Source organism: Schistocerca americana, chromosome 2, assembly GCF_021461395.2.
Source record: "Schistocerca americana isolate TAMUIC-IGC-003095 chromosome 2, iqSchAmer2.1, whole genome shotgun sequence".
Classification (NCBI taxonomy): Eukaryota; Metazoa; Arthropoda; class Insecta; order Orthoptera; family Acrididae; genus Schistocerca; species Schistocerca americana.
The window spans coordinates 1,024,521,179-1,024,538,368 of record NC_060120.1 but is presented as its reverse complement, the minus strand read 5'-3'; the positions used below and the strand labels follow the sequence as shown (position 1 = coordinate 1,024,538,368).

Genomic DNA, 17,190 nt, shown 5'->3' with positions numbered 1-17,190 from the left:
CAACCGTTGTGTGAAGACGCAGTTCATGTATTTATCGTAGTAATTTCTGTATGCTTATCATGTTAAGCCTCCCCCCATGAACCATGGACCTTTCCATTGGTGGGAAGGCTTGCGTGCCTCAACGATACAGATAGCCGTACCGTAGGTGCAACCACACTGGAGGTGTATCTGTTGAGAGGCCAGACAAACGTGTGGTTCCTGAAGAGGGGCAGCAGCCCTTTCAGTAGTTGCAGGGGCAACAGTCTGGATGATTGACTGATCTGGCCTTGTGACATTAACCAAAACAGCCTTGCTGTTGTGGTACTGCAAACGGCTGAAAGCAAGTGGAAACTACAGCCGTGACTTTTCCCGAGGGCATGCAGCTTTACTGTATGGTTAAATGATGATGGCGTCCTCTTGGGTAAAATATTCCGGAGGTATAATAGTCCCCCACTCCGATCTCCAGGCAGGGACTACTCAAGAGGACGTCGTTATCAGGAGAAAGAAAACTGGCAATCTACGGATCAGAGCGTGGAACGTCAGATCCCTTAATTGGGCAGGTAGGTTAGAAAATTTAAAAAGGGAAATGGATAGGTTAAAGTTAGATATAGTGGGAATTAGTGAAGTTCGATGGCAGGAGGAACAAGACTTCTGGTCAGGTGAATGCAGGGTTATAAATACAAAATCAAATAGGGGTAATGCAGGAGTAGGTTTAATAACGAATAAAAAAAAATAGGAGTGTGGGTAAGCTCCTACAAACAGCATAGTGAACGTATTATGGTGGCCAAGATACACACGAAGCCCATGCCTACTACAGTACTACAAGTTTATATGCCAACTAGCTCTGCAGATGACGAAGAAATTGAAGAAATGTATGATGACATAAAAGAAATTATTCAGGTAGTGAAGGGAGACGAAAATTTAATAGTCATGGGTGACTGGAATTCGACAGCAGGAAAAGGGAGAGAAGGAAACATAGTAGGTGAATATGGATTGGGGGTAAGAAATGAAAGAGGAAGCCGTCTGTTAGAGTTTTGCACAGAGCATAACTTAATCATAGCTAACACTTGGTTCAAGAATCATAAAAGAAGATTGTATACATGGAAGAATCCTGGAGATACTAAAAGGTTTCAGATAGATTATATAATGGTAAGACAGAGATTTAGGAACCAGGTTTTAAACTGTAAAACATTTCCAGGGGCAGATGTGGACTCTGACCACAATCTATTGGTTATGAACTGTAGATTAAAACTGAAGAAATTGCAAAAAGGTGGGAATTTAAGGAGATGGGACCTGGATAAACTGACTAAACCAGAGGTTGTACAGAGTTTCAGGGAGAACATAAGGGAACAACTGACAGAAATGGGGGAAACAAATACAGTAGAAGAGGAATGGGCAGCTCTAAGGGATGAAATAGTGAAGGCAGCAGAGGATCAAGTCGGTAAAGAGACGAGGGCTAGTAGAAATCCTTGGATAACAGAAGAAATATTGAATTTAATTGATGAAAGGAGAAAATATAAAAATGTGGTAAATGAAGCAGGCAAAAAGGAATACAAACGTCTCAAAAATGAGATCGACAGGAAGTGCAAAATGGCTAAGCAGGGATGGCTAGAGGACAAATGTAAGGATGTAGAGGCTTCTCTCACTAGGGGTAAGATAGATACAACCTACAGGAAAATTAATGAAACCTTTGGAGAAAAGAGAACCACTTGTATGAATACCAGAAGCTCAGATGGAAACCCAAGCAAAGAAGAGAAACCAGAATGGTGGAAGGAGTATATAGAGGGTCTATACAAGGGCGATGTACTTGAGGACAATATTATGGAAGTGGAAGAGGATGTAGATGAAGATGAAATGAGAGATACGATACTGCGTGAAGAGTTTGACAGAGCACTGAAAGACCTGAGTCGAAACAAGGCCCCAGGAGTAGACAACATTCCATTAGAACTACTGACGGCCGTGGGAGAGCCAGTCCTGACAAAACTCTGCCATCTGGTGAGCAAGATGTATGAGACAGGCGAAATACCCTCAGACTTCAAGAAGAATATAATAATTCCAATTCCAAAGAAAGCAGGTGTTGACAAATGTGAAATTTACCGAACAATCAGTTTAATAAGTCACGGCTGCAAAATACTAACGCGGATTCTTTACAGACGAATGGAAAAACTAGTAGAAGCCGACCTCGGGGAAGATCAGTTTGGATACCGTAGAAATATTGGAACTCGTAAGGCAATACTGACCCTACGACTTATCTCAGAAGCTAGATTAAGGAAAGGCAAACCTACGTTTCTAGCATTTGTAGACTTAGAGAAAGCTTTTGACAATGTTGACTGGAATACTCTCTTTCAAATTCTAAGGGTGGCAGGGGTAAAATACAGGGAGCGAAAGGCTATTTACAATTTGTACAGAAACCAGATGGCAGTTACAAGAGTCAAAAATGGTTCAAATGGCTCTGAGCACTGTGGGACTCAACTGCTGAGGTCATTAGTCCCCTAGAACTTAGAACTAGTTAAACCTAACTAACCTAAGGACATCACAAACATCGATGCCCGAGGCAGGATTCGAACCTGCGACCGTAGCGGTCTTGCGGTTCCAGACTGCAGCGCCTTTAACCGCACGGCCACTTCGGCCGGCTATATAAGAGTCGAGGAACATGAAAGGAAAGCAGTGGTTGGGAAGGGAGTGAGACAGGGTTGTAGCCTATCTCCGATATTATTCAATCTGCATATTGAGCAAGCAGTAAAGGAAACAAAAGAAAAGTTTGGAGTAGGTGTTAAAATCTAAAGAGAAGAAATAAATAACTTTGAGGTTCGCAGATGACGTTGTAATTCTGTCAGAGACAGCAAAGGACTTGGAAGAGCAGTTGAACGGAATGGACAGTGTCTTGAAAGGAGTATATAAGATGAACATCAACAAAAGCAAAACGAGGATAATCGAATGTAGTCGAATTAAGTCGGGTGATGCTGAGGGAATTAGATTAGGAAATGAGACACTTAAAGTACTAAAGGAGTTTTGCTATTTGGGGAGTAAAATAACTGATGATGGTCGAAATAGAAAGGATATAAAATGTAGACTGGCAATGGCAAGGAAAGCGTTTTTGAAGAAGAGAAATTTGTTAACATCGAGTATAGATTTAAGTGTCAGGAAGTCATTTCTGAAAGTATTTGTATGGAGTGTAGCCATTTATGGAAGTGTAACATGGACAATAAATAGTTTGGACAAGAAGAGAATAGAAGCTTTCGAAATATGGTGCTACAGAAGAATGTTGAAGATTAGGTGGGTAGATCATGTAACTAATGAGGAGGTATTGAATAGGATTGGGGAGAAGTTTGTGGCACAACTTTACTAGAAGAAGGGATCGGTTGGTAGGACATGTCCTGAGGCATCAAAGGATCACAAATTTAGCATTGGAGGGCAGCATGGAGGGTAAAAATCGTAGAGGGAGACCAAGAGATGAATACACTAAGCAGATTCAGAAGGATGTAGGCTGTAGTAGGTACTGGGATATGAAGGAGCTTGCACAGGATAAATTAGCATGGAGAGCAGCATCAAACCAGTCTCAGGACTGAAGACCACAACAACAACAACATCATGTTAAGGGGGGTAGGACGTCAAACGGGCTGACTAGGAGCAGGAGAGTCACCACAGGACATTTTAATTTCTACTGTCTATACTTTTACAAATAAATTCATAAACCTTTGTCACCATGACCAGGAAAGATTGAGGACTCACGCTCATCGCAGTGGAAGTTCAAAAACGTACCAAAATACTTTTTTTTACATGTGAAATTTCATCATTTTTCACTTATTACTGGCTGCATTTGTTGCTATAGGTAAACTTTTATTCCTACGTAAGAGAGATTCTTCGATGAATTTTTCATTGCATACAAACAGTAGTTACAGGCGTATGAAACTCTAGAATTTTCCAAATCTATTAAAAAACTGTGGAAAAAAATTGAGATAATTAACTATAAAACTTGAATTTTTTCTAAACATGAAGTTTAAAATGTAACAGTTCATTCATTTTTTCATAAATTAAATAACTTCTAGAGTTTCATACACCTGTAACTATGTTTTGTATGCTGTGCAAAAGCCATCGAAGAATCTGTCTTACTTAGGAAGAAAAGTGTACCTATAGCAACAAATGCAGCCAGTAGTAAGTGAAAAATGATGAAATTTCACATGTAAAAAATGTGTTTTCTTACGTTTTTGAGCTTCCACTGCTATGAGTATGAATCCTGAATCCTTCCTGGTCATGCTGTTAAAGTTTTATGAATTTATTTGTAAAAGTATAGACAGTGGAAATTAAAATGTCCTGCCGTACCTCTCCTGCTCCAAGTCGGCCCGTTTGACGTCCTACCCCCCTTAAAACGATTCTTTCCGATGGAAGCATTAGTAGATGTTTCTGACAGGTGAGGATACTATTTCTGAAGAAGAAAATCACAACAGTGATGACAACATTCATCCTTCAGCTGATTCAGAAGACATTTCAAGAAAGTAATACCACAAATAACAATGTGCAAGCTGTTCAATTGATTCAGTCTAAAGACAAAAAATAAAATCACGTGGAACTTACAATCCTTTCCGCAGACTGGAGGAACATGTAGTGCAAACATTATAAAACGGACTCTTTGGCCAATAAGTTACTCTATCGTCAGAGTAACTGATATAAAGTCATCTCTTCAATCTATGATGAACGATAATATAAGTATTGTGGTGGAAACGGCTAACATTGAGGGTCGAAGAGTTTATGGGTATAGCTGGCAAGCATTAGACAAAATTACACTTGAAGCCTATACTGTCCTGTTATTACTGCCTGGTGTGTATAAATCATATGGTAAAGCAACAAAGAGGCTGTGGGGTCCAGAAACAGAAAGAGCCATCTTTCCTGTCGTACTGCCGCTGAAACGGTTCCGTTACCACTGACGTGTGTTACGTTTCGATGACAAATCTGATCGAAGAGCACGAAAAGTAAATGACAAACTGGCACTTATAAGAGGTCTTTGGGGTACGTGGGTGGAAATACGTCGAAACTGTATAATCCTGGCACAAATGTAATTGTGGAGGACCAGCTTGCGTCTTTCCGACGATGTTGTTCATTCACACAGTATTATTATAACCAGGAATAACTCCACAAATGTATCATCGTTCTACAGTTTATTAACACCACACTGATACAAATAATTCTGTCACCAAGTGTCAAGTGGTAGGTGAACGTGTGCTCCCTGCCGCCGTTGGACAAACAGCTGCAGCAGCAAGTCGTATACTCCTAACTCACTCATTTGTTACATAGTTTAATTCTTAATTTCTTTGCGTGTTTTTGGTACTTGCATTGTTTAATTCATAAATTTCTGGCGTATTATAGTATTTGAGAGTTGTAGCATCGCGTTTTAGTACCTGAATAGTGTAAAATCGCGTAGTCTCCTTCCGCCTCCGAGCAGTGTGTCAACAGTGCGCAAGTAGCAGCATTACTGCATTAACTAGGCAACCTTGTATTTTAATAACCGTTTAAATTTTGTGTCGATTTGCTTGCGCTCTCTTTAGATTAGTTCAGACGTTCTTTGCACAACAGTTTTTAGCATGGATATGGACTGCAACTGCTGTGTTCGGATGCAGGCTGAGTTGGCATCCCTTCGCTCCCAGCTTCAGGCAGTGTTGGCTTCGGTCACACAGCTTGAGGCTTTTGCCAATGGGCATCACTGTGGGGGTCCGGATGGGGGTTTGTCGGGGACAGCCAGCTCGTCCCACGCATCCCCCCATCGGACTACGACTGTGGTTGCCCGGGATACTGCCCGCATTGAGGCTGATCCCTCACCTGTGGTAGAGTGGGAGGTCGTCTCAAAGTGTGGCAGGGGGCGAAAGACATTCCGGAGGGCTGAACGGAAGGCCTCCCCAGTTTGTCTGACGAACCGGTTTCAGGCTCTGTCTCAGGCTGATACTGATCTTCGGCCTGACATGGCTGCTTGTCCTGTTCCAGATGTTGCCCCTCAGTCTGCAAGACCCAGGCGGTCGCAGAGGGTGGGCTTACTGGTAGTTGGGAGCTCCAACATCAGGCGCGTAATGGGGCCCCTTAGGGATATGGCAACAAGAGAGGGGAAGAAAACCAATGTGCACACCGTGTGCATACCAGGGGGAGTCATTCCAGATGTGGAAAGGGTCCTTCTGGATGCCATGAAGGGTACGGGGTGCACCCATCTGCAGGTGGTCGCTCATGTCGGCACCAATTATGTGTGTCGCTATGGATCGGAGGAAATCCTCTCTGGCTTCCGGCGGCTATCTGATTTGGTGAAGACAGCCAGTCTCGCTAGCGAGATGAAAGCAGAGCTCACCATCTGCAGCATCGTCGACAGGACTGACTGCGGTACAGAGCCGAGTGGAGGGTCTGAATCAGAGGCTGAGACGGTTCTGCGACCGTGTGGGCTGCAGATTCCTCGACTTGCGCCATAGGGTGGTGGGGTTTCGGGTTCCGCTGGATAGGTCAGGAGTCCACTACACGAAACAAGCGTCTACACGGGTAGCAGGGGTTGTGTGGCGTGGGTTGGGCGGTTTTTTAGGTTAGGTGGCCTTGGGCAAGTACAGATAGGGCAACAGCCTCAACGGGTGCGGGGCAAAGTCAGGACATGCGGCGACCAAGCAGCAATCGGTATTGTAATTGTAAACTGTCGAAGCTGCGTTGCTAAAGCGCTGATAGAAAGCACCGAAGCTGAAATCGTTATAGATACAGAAAGCTGGCTGAAGCCAGAGATAAATTCTGCCGAAATTTTTACAAAGGTTCAGACGGTGTTTAGAAAGGATAGATTGCATGCAACCGGTGGTGGAGTGTTCGTCGCTGTTAGTAGTAGTTTACCCTGTAGTGAAGTAGAAGTGGATAGTTCCTGTGAATTATTATGGGTGGAGGCTACACTTAACAACCGAGCTAGGTTAATAATTGGCTCCTTTTACCGACCTCCCGATTCAGCAGCATTAGTGGCAGAACAACTGAGAGAAAATTTGGAATACATTTCACATAAATTTTCTCAGCATGTTATAGTCTTAGGTGGAGATTTCAATTTACCAGATATAGACTGGGACACTCAGATGTTTAGGATGGGTGGTAGGGACAGAGCATCGAGTGACATTATACTGAGTGCACTATCCGAAAATTACCTCGAGCAATTAAACAGAGAACCGACTTGTGGAGATAACATCTTGGACCTAATGATAACAAACAGACCCGAACTTTTCGACTCTGTTTGTGCAGAACAGGGAATCAGTGATCATAAGGCCGTTGCAGCATCCCTGAATATGGAAGTTAATAGGAATATAAAAAAAGGGAGGAAGGTTTATCTGTTTAGCAAGAGTAATAGAAGGCAGATTTCAGACTACCTAACAGATCAAAACGAAAATTTCTGTTCCGACTCTGACAATGCTGAGTGTTTATGGAAAAAGTTTAAGGCAATCGTAAAATGCGTTTTAGACAGGTACGTGCCGAGTAAAACTGTGAGGGACGGAAAAAACCCACCGTGGTACAACAACAAAGTTAGGAAACTACTGCGAAAGCAAAGAGAGCTTCACTCCAAGTTTAAACGCAGCCAAAACCTCTCAGACAAACAGAAGCTAAACGATGTCAAAGTTAGCGAAAGGAGGGCTATGCGTGAAGCGTTCAGTGAATTCGAAAGTAAAATTCTATGTACCGACTTGACAGAAAATCCTAGTAAGTTCTGGTCTTACGTTAAATCAGTAAGTGGCTTGAAACAGCATATCCAGACACTCCAGGATGATGAAGGCATTGAAACAGAGGATGACACGCGTAAAGCTGAAATACTAAACACCTTTTTCCAAAGCTGTTTCACAGAGGAAGACCGCACTGCAGTTCCTTCTCTAAATCCTCGCAAAAACGAAAAAATGGCTGACATCGAAATAAGTGTCCACGGAATAGAAAAGCAACTGAAATCACTCAACAGAGGAAAGTCCACTGGACCTGACGGGATACCAATTCGATTCTACACAGAGTACGCGAAAGAACTTGCCCCCCTTCTCACAGCCATGTACCGCAAGTCTCTAGAGGAACAGAAGGTTCCAAATGATTGAAAGACAGCACAGGTAGTCCCAGTATTCAAGAAGGGTCGTCGAGCAGATGCGCAAAACTATAGATCTATATCTCTGACGTCGATCTGTTGTAGAATTATAGAACATGTTTTTTGCTCGGGTATCGTGTCGTTTTTGGAAACTCAGAATCTACTATGTAGGAATCAACATGGATTCCGGAAACAGTGATCGTGTGAGACCCAACTCGCTTTATTTGTTCATGAGACCCAGAAAATATTAGATACAGGCTCCCAGGTAGATGCTACTTTTCTTGACTTCCAGAAGGCGTTCGATAAAGTTCCGCACTGTCGCCTGATAAACAAAGTAAGAGCCTACGGAATATCAGACCAGCTGTGTGGCTGGATTGAAGAGTTTTTAGCAAACAGAACACAGCATGTTGTTATCAATGGAGAGACGTCTACAGACGTTAAAGTAACCTCTGGCGTACCACAGGGGAGTGTTATGGGACCATTGCTTTTCACAATATATATAAATGACCTAGTAGATAGTGTCGGAAGATCCATGCGGCTTTTCGCGGATGATGCTGCAGTATACAGAGAAGTTGCAGCGTTAGAAAATAGTAGCGAAATGCAGGAAATTCTGCAGCGGATAGGCACTTGGTGCAGGGAGTGGCAACTGACCCTTAACATAGACAAATGTAATGTATTGCGAATACATAGAAAGAAGGATCATTTATTGTATGGTTATATGATAGCGGAACAAACACTGGTAGCAGTTACTTCTGTAAAATATCTGGGAGTACGCGCGCGGAACGATTTGAAGTGGAATGATCATATAAAATTAATTGTTGGTAAGGCGGGTACCAGGTTGAGATTCATTGGGAGAGTCCTTAGAAAATGTAGTCCATCAACAAAGGAGGTGGCTTACAAAACACTCGTTCGACCTATACTTGAGTATTGCTCATCAGTGTAGGATCCGTACCAGATCGGGTTGAAGGAGGAGCTAGAGAAGATCCAAAGAAGAGCGGCGCGTTTCGTCACAGGGTTATTTGGTAAACGTGATAGCGTTACGGAGATGTTTAACAAACTCAAGTAGCAGACTCTGCACGAGAGGCGCTCTGCATCGCGGTGTAGCTTGCTCGCCAGGTTTCGAGAGGGTGCGTTTCTGGATGAGGTATCGAATATATTGCTTCCCCCTACTTATACCTCCCGAGGAGATCACGAATGTAAAATTAGAGAGATTAGAGCGCGCACGGAGGCTTTCAGACAGTCGTTCTTCCCGCTAACCATATGCGACTGGAACAGGAAAGGAAGGTAATGACAGTGGCACGTAAATTGCCCTCCGCCACACACTGTTGGGTGGCTTGCGGAGTATAAATGTAGATGTAGATGTAGAACGCTTTACCAAAATGATATAAATGGATGGCGTTGCACAAATTTCCAGGAAGTGCAAGTGGAATGTGGAATTCCGGTGGAAACCACAAGTCCGTTGACATACCAAGGCAGTAATCGGTGAAGTCCAGGGTGCAGCATGGCACACAGATTCTAAGTCCATAGCGCAGCCAAGTCGCCATTGAGCAGTAGGTAAACAGTCCACGAGACGAAGCAGTCCACTGCAAGAGTAGCACTTCCGAGTTATGCAGTGGAACATAGCACGATGAGAAGTGGCTTGTAGACTCGGTGGCAGCGTTAAATAAGGCTCCATAGTTAATGAAACCGGCGGCTGGGATCGTTGTATATTCTGGGAGGCCAATCGCTGTGTGGTCTGGGTGGCGAATAGCTGTGGATTGGAGCGCGCGCGCGCGAACGCGGTCTGTGATGCTAACAGGTGGCCGCGCATGGAGAAATGCGGCCAACGATGGGTTTCTCGGCCCAACGTAATGGAGCGCCCCTTTGCCCCTTTGCCCCTTTGCCCGCCCCTTTGCCCCTTTGCCCCTTTGCCCGGTGAGGAGCAACTGGCTTGTCGGAAAACTTCCCAATCCGGAAGCTGCACCCCGAAGACTTTCCGGCCCCACGGCTGGACGATGGTTCCTGGAATCCATGCTGCTTGCCGGCCATATCCTTTCGGCCGCACCATAGCCCCGGAGTGGAACTTGGAAGTGGGCAGCGGTTGAGCTCAAGGAGGACCAGGGGCTGCCGTCCGTAGAGAAGTTTCGCTGGAATTTTCGTCTCCGATGGGTGTGGATCTGTAACAGCTGGTAAAAAAAGTTAGTGAGGCATCAGTGGAGTGATCCTGCAGGTATTTCTTCGTCTGTGTTTTGAAAGTGCGGACAATCCTCTCGGTTTCTCCATTTAGCCTGCTGATGGAAGGGTGACGTTCTGACGTGCTGAAAGCCATGCTGGGCACAGTGTAATCCCTGACACAGTACTCGTTAAAGCCTGTGCTATGGTAAGTGAGCGGTATTCCCCTTATGAGAAAGGATTTTCGTATAGTTATCGACCGCGTGTACCTGAATGGTGGCAAATCAGACTTACATCCACTCTGTAATAACAATGATCCGTCAAGTAAGTTCGAAATGCGATTACACGTCAGGATGGATCAAAAGCAACCCAGAAGATGCTACCAATGAGATAATAATACGGTCGCCAGCCTAATTAGGCATTAACCGAGTTTCTTCCCTATACAAGTTGGTGTATATTCATGCAAAACAACAAGTTGTAACACTGCATAATATAAAAGGAGTGCTAGTTCTGCAAGGTTCGCAGGAGAGCTTCTGTAAGGTTTGGAAGGTAGGAGACGAGGTACTGGCGGAAGTAAAGCTGTGAGTAACGGGCGTGAGTCGTGCTTCGGTAGCTCAGTTGGTAGAGCACTTGCCCGAAAAAGGCAAAGGTCCCGAGTTCGAGTCTCGGTCGGGCACACGGTTTTAATCTGCCAGGAAGTTTCATATCAGCGCACACTCCGCTGCAGAGTGAAAATCTCATTCTGGACTGCATAATATAGTCGAATTTTAGAACCAGAAAAGCTATTGAACTGATAGTTTCACGTTCTGTACTGATATGGATGAATACATAACACTACACTACAATGTGTACTACAAAACTTTATACTGTGTATTAATCTGATTAAAATCGGGGATAGGTTATCCTAGAAATTGCACTTTCGTGTCACACACAAAATGTCGATTTTGATAAACATAAAACATTGACAAATTTTGACTTTTATATTTTCACTTTTGCTGGTCAAACCAATTTAGAGCACTTCAGAATTCAAATGAATGAGGGGGGACCCTGAAACTGTTATGATCGCTGTATTTAAAAAATTGATTACTGACTTTATTATGCGTTCAAGATTTCCAGTATATAATTTACTACTCTTTTCATCTTACTTACTGCTCATTTAAATGCCTTTAAATCTGTCTCGAAATAATAAACTTCATTACTGTATCAATACTAAAGTTATCTTTCAACTTCGTTAGACCTTCGTTACTCATTTACTGGTTCATTAACAAAACATTTCTTTAAACACCATTCTAACATAGCTAGTTCTGCAAATAATTATTATTACACAAATTTTAATTTTCATTTCGGGACACTCGGATTGCACAACATTTGGAAAGGACCCTGTCTAGGTTAGTTGTAAGGATAATTAAATGATAGGAAAGTTCTGGTAAAATTTAGGTTATTATTGCACCAGACAATCACAGTTCACTCTCTGATCCACACGAATACAGTACTAAAAGTTTCAACCTGCTAGTGTCGATGCGGCGGTTGGCGGACGGCGAGATGGCGAGGCTCAGAGCACGCATACAACCACAGCTATGGCTCTTGATGTATCGGCACTTTAATTCTTCTTAGCGTCGCAATACTTTTCCATTTAGTGCCTATGGAATTTCGCCATGCTGTGTGGGCGTTGGAACAGCATACCCGAGGCTCAGTGGAGCTACGTCTTCCAGGAGAGCCTCCTCGCTCCAGAAGGTGTTGCTCAGACCAATACCAAACTCCAACAACTACTGAGCCTGTTGTGCCGTGCAGCGCCCGTGCGCATTTTCCCGCGCTCGCCTACCATCCACCTTTTACCGCTCCCTTATAGACAGGGTATTCACCCGAGGTTTTGCGTTCTAGATATCGTAACACATTGCCTACGTATGGACCAGACGCACAGTTACAATTTTAAACATCTTACAACAGTCTCAACATGATACATTTCAATTCTATTACAATATTACTTGGCATTTGACATAAACATTAATATTCACATTGAAACTTGTTTACAGTTTGCTTAACACAATGGCATGAAACAAAAAAAAATTGAAATCAGAACAGAATCAGATGGGAAGAATTACTTATATGTACAATATTACAGAGTCGTTGTTGTTACAACAGGAAACACGTAACTCCTCGGTAAGGAATTGTCAGTTACGAGCACTTCCTGCAGACCTTCAATCGCAAAATTTTTTTCTAAAGCTGCGATGGTGTTGGTGGTTGACGTGGCATTACATCGGACCATGTACAGAAATTTGAAGTAAACGTCAACCACTATGAACAACATGGCGTTCAACACTGGAACAGCAACATTAATGTGCACCCATTCCCAAAGACGAGCACGTGGTGGCCAAGAAGAACATGAACGTCGTGCTGATGCCTACTGGCTTTGGTAGGATGGACATATTCGGGTGAGTCATTGAATCTGCTGGTTCAAGTCCGGGCAGTAAGTGAACCTGCTAGCCAGAAGTTAAGTTCAGGATATTCCCCAGTGACCTTGGTCCAGTAGTTGCAGGATGTTCTGACGAAGAGAATGAGAGTGACTACTCGTGGGTGTCCCTCGTCGGAAACGAGATGAATTAGTCTGTCGATCAACATCAGCTGATGGCAGGCATTAAAGAACTGACGGAGTGCCACGGACGTCCTGGCAGGTTGTCCTTCGTGACATCCATCAAGTATGCGTAGTTTCTTTTGTATCCCGCCTGGTAGGCGGCGCGTGGGTAGGAACGGGAAAAGGGAAATTACGTCGGTATTGCCAATGCATTTAAAGCACCTTTACTAGTGGATAAACATATGCAAACATATTACATAACTTGCAAGGTGGTGCGAATTTGAACCGAAGTGTCCCGGCTGTCTGCACCTGATGAAATGGGCTGAAACAGTCGCGGAGCTCGTAGACCTCGACAGCACCGGCTAGAGGGCGCTGTCGCCTGTGTCTCTCCTAGTGCCAACCTAGCAGAGCAGACCTACGTTGTGGCATCGTAGCTATCGATACCACAGTTTTTAGTGTACCTCGTCGTTGCCGGTTGAGCCTGCTACAGGGAGCTGGTAATGGGAAATAAATCTGTGAGTGCTTATGTTTCTTTGTCTATGTGAAAACACAGAATTTCTTCGTCATTTTTTTCTGTTTTCCGTCTTTCCTTAGTTGTTTTAAATTCGTGGAGGTATGTTCCGTGTTTGCAAGTAATCGAAGGCACTCACATTTATGAGTGAAAGAACGCCAGAAATCGGCCAGCTGGAGCATGGGAACTAATGAGTACACCTCCAGGACCTCACGCATGAGTTAAAAGCGCTGTACATCGTAAGTAACACCCAACGCTAATTTCACACTACGGAATTTTGTACTACAAAACCTGATTCTAACCTAAAATGCAAGAGTAAAACACGAAAAAATATAACACAGTTGACTCTAACCTGAAAGGCAAGAGAAAAACACGAAAAAAATGTAGCACAGCAACACATTGTATCTACCACATAATACGCTTATTGTATGTACAAAAAGAAACATGTAGCACAGGCCACTGTAGATGCTTCACAAATAAAAGAAGCGAAACGCGTATGGCAATAAAGAAATTGCCTTCAGTTATTTACCCAGAGGGAACATATCTCCACGAACAGAATTTCTTCATTATCGAACTCCAGATCGGGTTCCCATGGAAAGCACGAGAGGGCATCAGCGTTGGCATGCTCAGTCGTGTCGCGGAGGTGATCTCGTACTGGTCGCACGCCAAAGGTAAAGCGCAGCGCTGGAGGCGGTGAGCAGTCCTGTCTGGTGCTGCACTGAGTAGCGAGGTGAGAGGTTTACGATCCGAGACAATGTGAAACTTTGCGCCGTACACAAAACCAAGGAATTTCTATAACGTGAAGACGGTGACGAGCGCTTCTTGTTTTATTTGGGAGCCCCTGCGTTGTGTGTCAGTCAACGTTTTCGATGCATAGGCCACACGGCGCTCAGAGCCATGCCCCTCCTTGTGTGCCAGGACCGCTCCAAAGCCTGAACCAGACGCGTCTGTTGCAACAACTATCTGCTTTGTTGGATCAAAACGTGCGAGACACGGGACCGTCGACAACTAGGATTTCAATCGAAATTAGAATTTTATTAATACCTTCAGCTGCTTATGGGTGTTGATATATATCAACGGGGACAGGTGAAAATGTGTGCCCCGACCAGGACTCGAACCCGGGATCTCCTGCTTACATGGCAGACGCTCTATCCACCTGAGCCGCCGAGGGCACAGAGGATGGCGCGACTGCAGGGACTATCTCGCGCACTCCTCCCGCGAAATGCACATTCTCACCTTATATGTCCACACACTAAATTCGTAGTGTCCCTACCGGACACGCACATTACTCGTGGAAGACATTCTTACCAAGTCCCGTAAGAGTTCGGGGAATATGTGTGCATCCGCACGGAAGAAGGAGGTCATGGCCGGTATTGCCAGAACTATGCATTTATATGGATATGGTGTCTGGTCTTTCGGACATGTCCGAAAGAACGGACACCATATCCATATAAGGATGTAAATCAATGGAAGGCGCGCTCTCAAGTTGGTGTACACTGGAAAGGCACCACTCTTTTGCACAACGGAGACAAAGGGGCGGATTATGTTGCTGCAGCGAGTAAGTACTTTCGACATCTTCCCAGAAGCACCGGAGTTACTTAAGCGTTGTTGATCTGGAGAATTTGGTTAGGACTTCGGCATGTTTATCCAGTGGACGGATGCCAGAGCTGGAAATGATGTGGCCGAGGTACCCAGTCCCAGTTTGGAAGAAACAACATTTGTCTTTCCTGCATTTTAGGCCAGCCTCCCTTAAGACGCTGTATAAAGATCTCGGATTGAGAACGCGTTCCTCTGCGGTTCTCCATTACAATGATGTCGTCTAGATAGTTAATGTGACCATCCACTTTGAGTACTGATCGTTCCCAATACCGTTGCAAAATGGCGGTAGCACTTGTAATACCAAATGGTAGGCGTTTCAAACGATGTAACCCATGCGGCGTGTTAAATGCAAGAAACTGTTGCATCAAAGGAAAGATGGTAGTATGCATCCGCTAGGTCTGTTTTAGAGAAGAAGTTTCCACCTTTTAATCTGGACAGTGATTTTTCCTGCTTCGGAATAGGGCATGTCTCAATTTCTCGGCATTGACGGCTACTTTAAAACCTCCGCACAGGCGGACCTTCTCTGGTGGCTTTCGCACTATGACTAATGGTGTTGTCAGTTGACTAGAAGGAAAACGTTCTATAATTTCAATTGCAGTTAGGCGATCCAACTCGTACTTGGTACCTGAGAGATAATGGAACAGGGCCGCGCGGGATTAGCCGAGCGGTCTAGGGTGCTGCAGTCATGGACTGTGCGGTTGGTCCCGGCGGAGGTTCGAGTCCTCCCTCGGGCGTGGGTGTGTGTGTTTGTCTTTAGGGTAATTTAGGTTAAGTAGTGTGTAAGCTTATGGACTGATGATCTTGGCAGTTAAGTCCCATAAGATTTCACACGCATTTTTTTTTTTTTTTTTTTTGAACGGGGCGGGCTTGGAAGTACCGAGGCCATGCATTGCGTCTGACTGCGATGTGTGCCTCAAAATCCTTTGCGATGCCGAGTTCCGGGGTGAACATGTCCTCATAATACAGGCAAAATGCCTCTAGGTCCGAGTACGGAACGCCTTCGGAAACTGAATTCACAGAGTCGTCTATCGAAAATCCAAATTTCTGAAAAGGTAATCCGAATGGAGTCACTGTTAACTACTAAGAAGGCGAGTGAAATTACAATATGTTTCTGGCAGTGCGACTACGTACTGGAATGGTATGATTATCGTACGTCATTAGACGTCTCTTTGTTTCTTGCAACGAAGTAGCTCCAAGTATCAAACAGGTAGCGTAATTCAGGATGCTCAGGGTTTCTCTGCAATTTGTACTTCTGTGAAAAGCTTGCAGGAGGTCAGCTGATGGTCTATAGTGGCTACCAGATTAACATCCTTCTGTTTGCAGGAGGTTGTCTTGCCTGACGGGACTTGTGACACACAGAAGCTATTTGACCGTCGGAAGTCCTCGCTTTTATGTGTTTGAAAACAATCCGGACAAGAAGGCGAACTTTTCGGTACCCAAGATCGGTTTCGACCGGCTCGAGCGGGACGTTATTGGTTAATGGTACGGCGCCCCGCCTGTACTGTTGCTGCGTCCAAATCGCTACTGGCTGCTGGCTCCGATGTATTTACATTAACGGCTGCTGCGTCGATAAACGACTTAAGTTTCTTGCCTGCCGCTCAGGTCACTTCGAAGCTTTGTGCTATCTACGAATCTTTGTCTAATGATGAGTCTTGAGTTGGACTGCCTCATCCTGAAAATCCCTGTCTGGAGTATCCGGATCATCATGTCCCTGATCATTTCTTCTCCATAGGGCTCCTTATTTTTAGGCGTAACAAGAGGACATTTTCGCCCTAAGTCTTGCAACTCCGCTGCTCATTCTCCATGAGTCTGGTTTGGCTGTTTCTTGCATTGGTAAAAGACTACACGGGATGAAATAACAAGGATATGCCGCTGGTAAGACTTAGTGAGCAACGAGCGATTATTTGAAAAGTGAACTCCGAAGGCTTAGATAAGTAGCCCATAAATCTCAGGTTTTGACGAAGACAAAAAACAAAGATTTCATGAGGCTGGTATCAGTTATCTAGCATGTGTGGAAATGCTCCAGTAATCTTGATTCATAGGCTTCCCAATCCTCCAATGCCTCATCAAACGAAGGAAAAGCTGGCACCTGCTGTGTTACTTGCGTCTGCAGGAAACCTTTAGGAAGTGACTGGAGGCTTCTGGTTCTGGTTCTCGACCAGCTGCTGAATAAGTTGCGTGAGAAGAGCTTCCAGTATAGATGGTTGCTGGCTCGTCGCGATTTTTATTGTGTTATAACCAGGAATAAAACAACAAATGTTCTACAGTTTACTAACACAAAACTGATACAAATAATTCTGTCACCAAGCAGCACCAAGTGGC

General features: G+C 44.4%; 1 non-coding gene across 1 annotated transcript; it reads left to right on the top strand.

Moving 5' to 3' along the window:
• The first annotated feature begins 10,788 nt into the window (after window positions 1-10,788).
• On the top strand, window positions 10,789-10,863 carry Trnaf-aaa. The gene has a single exon. It is a non-coding gene; the product is annotated as a tRNA-Phe (tRNA).
• The last annotated feature ends 6,327 nt before the right edge of the window (window positions 10,864-17,190 follow it).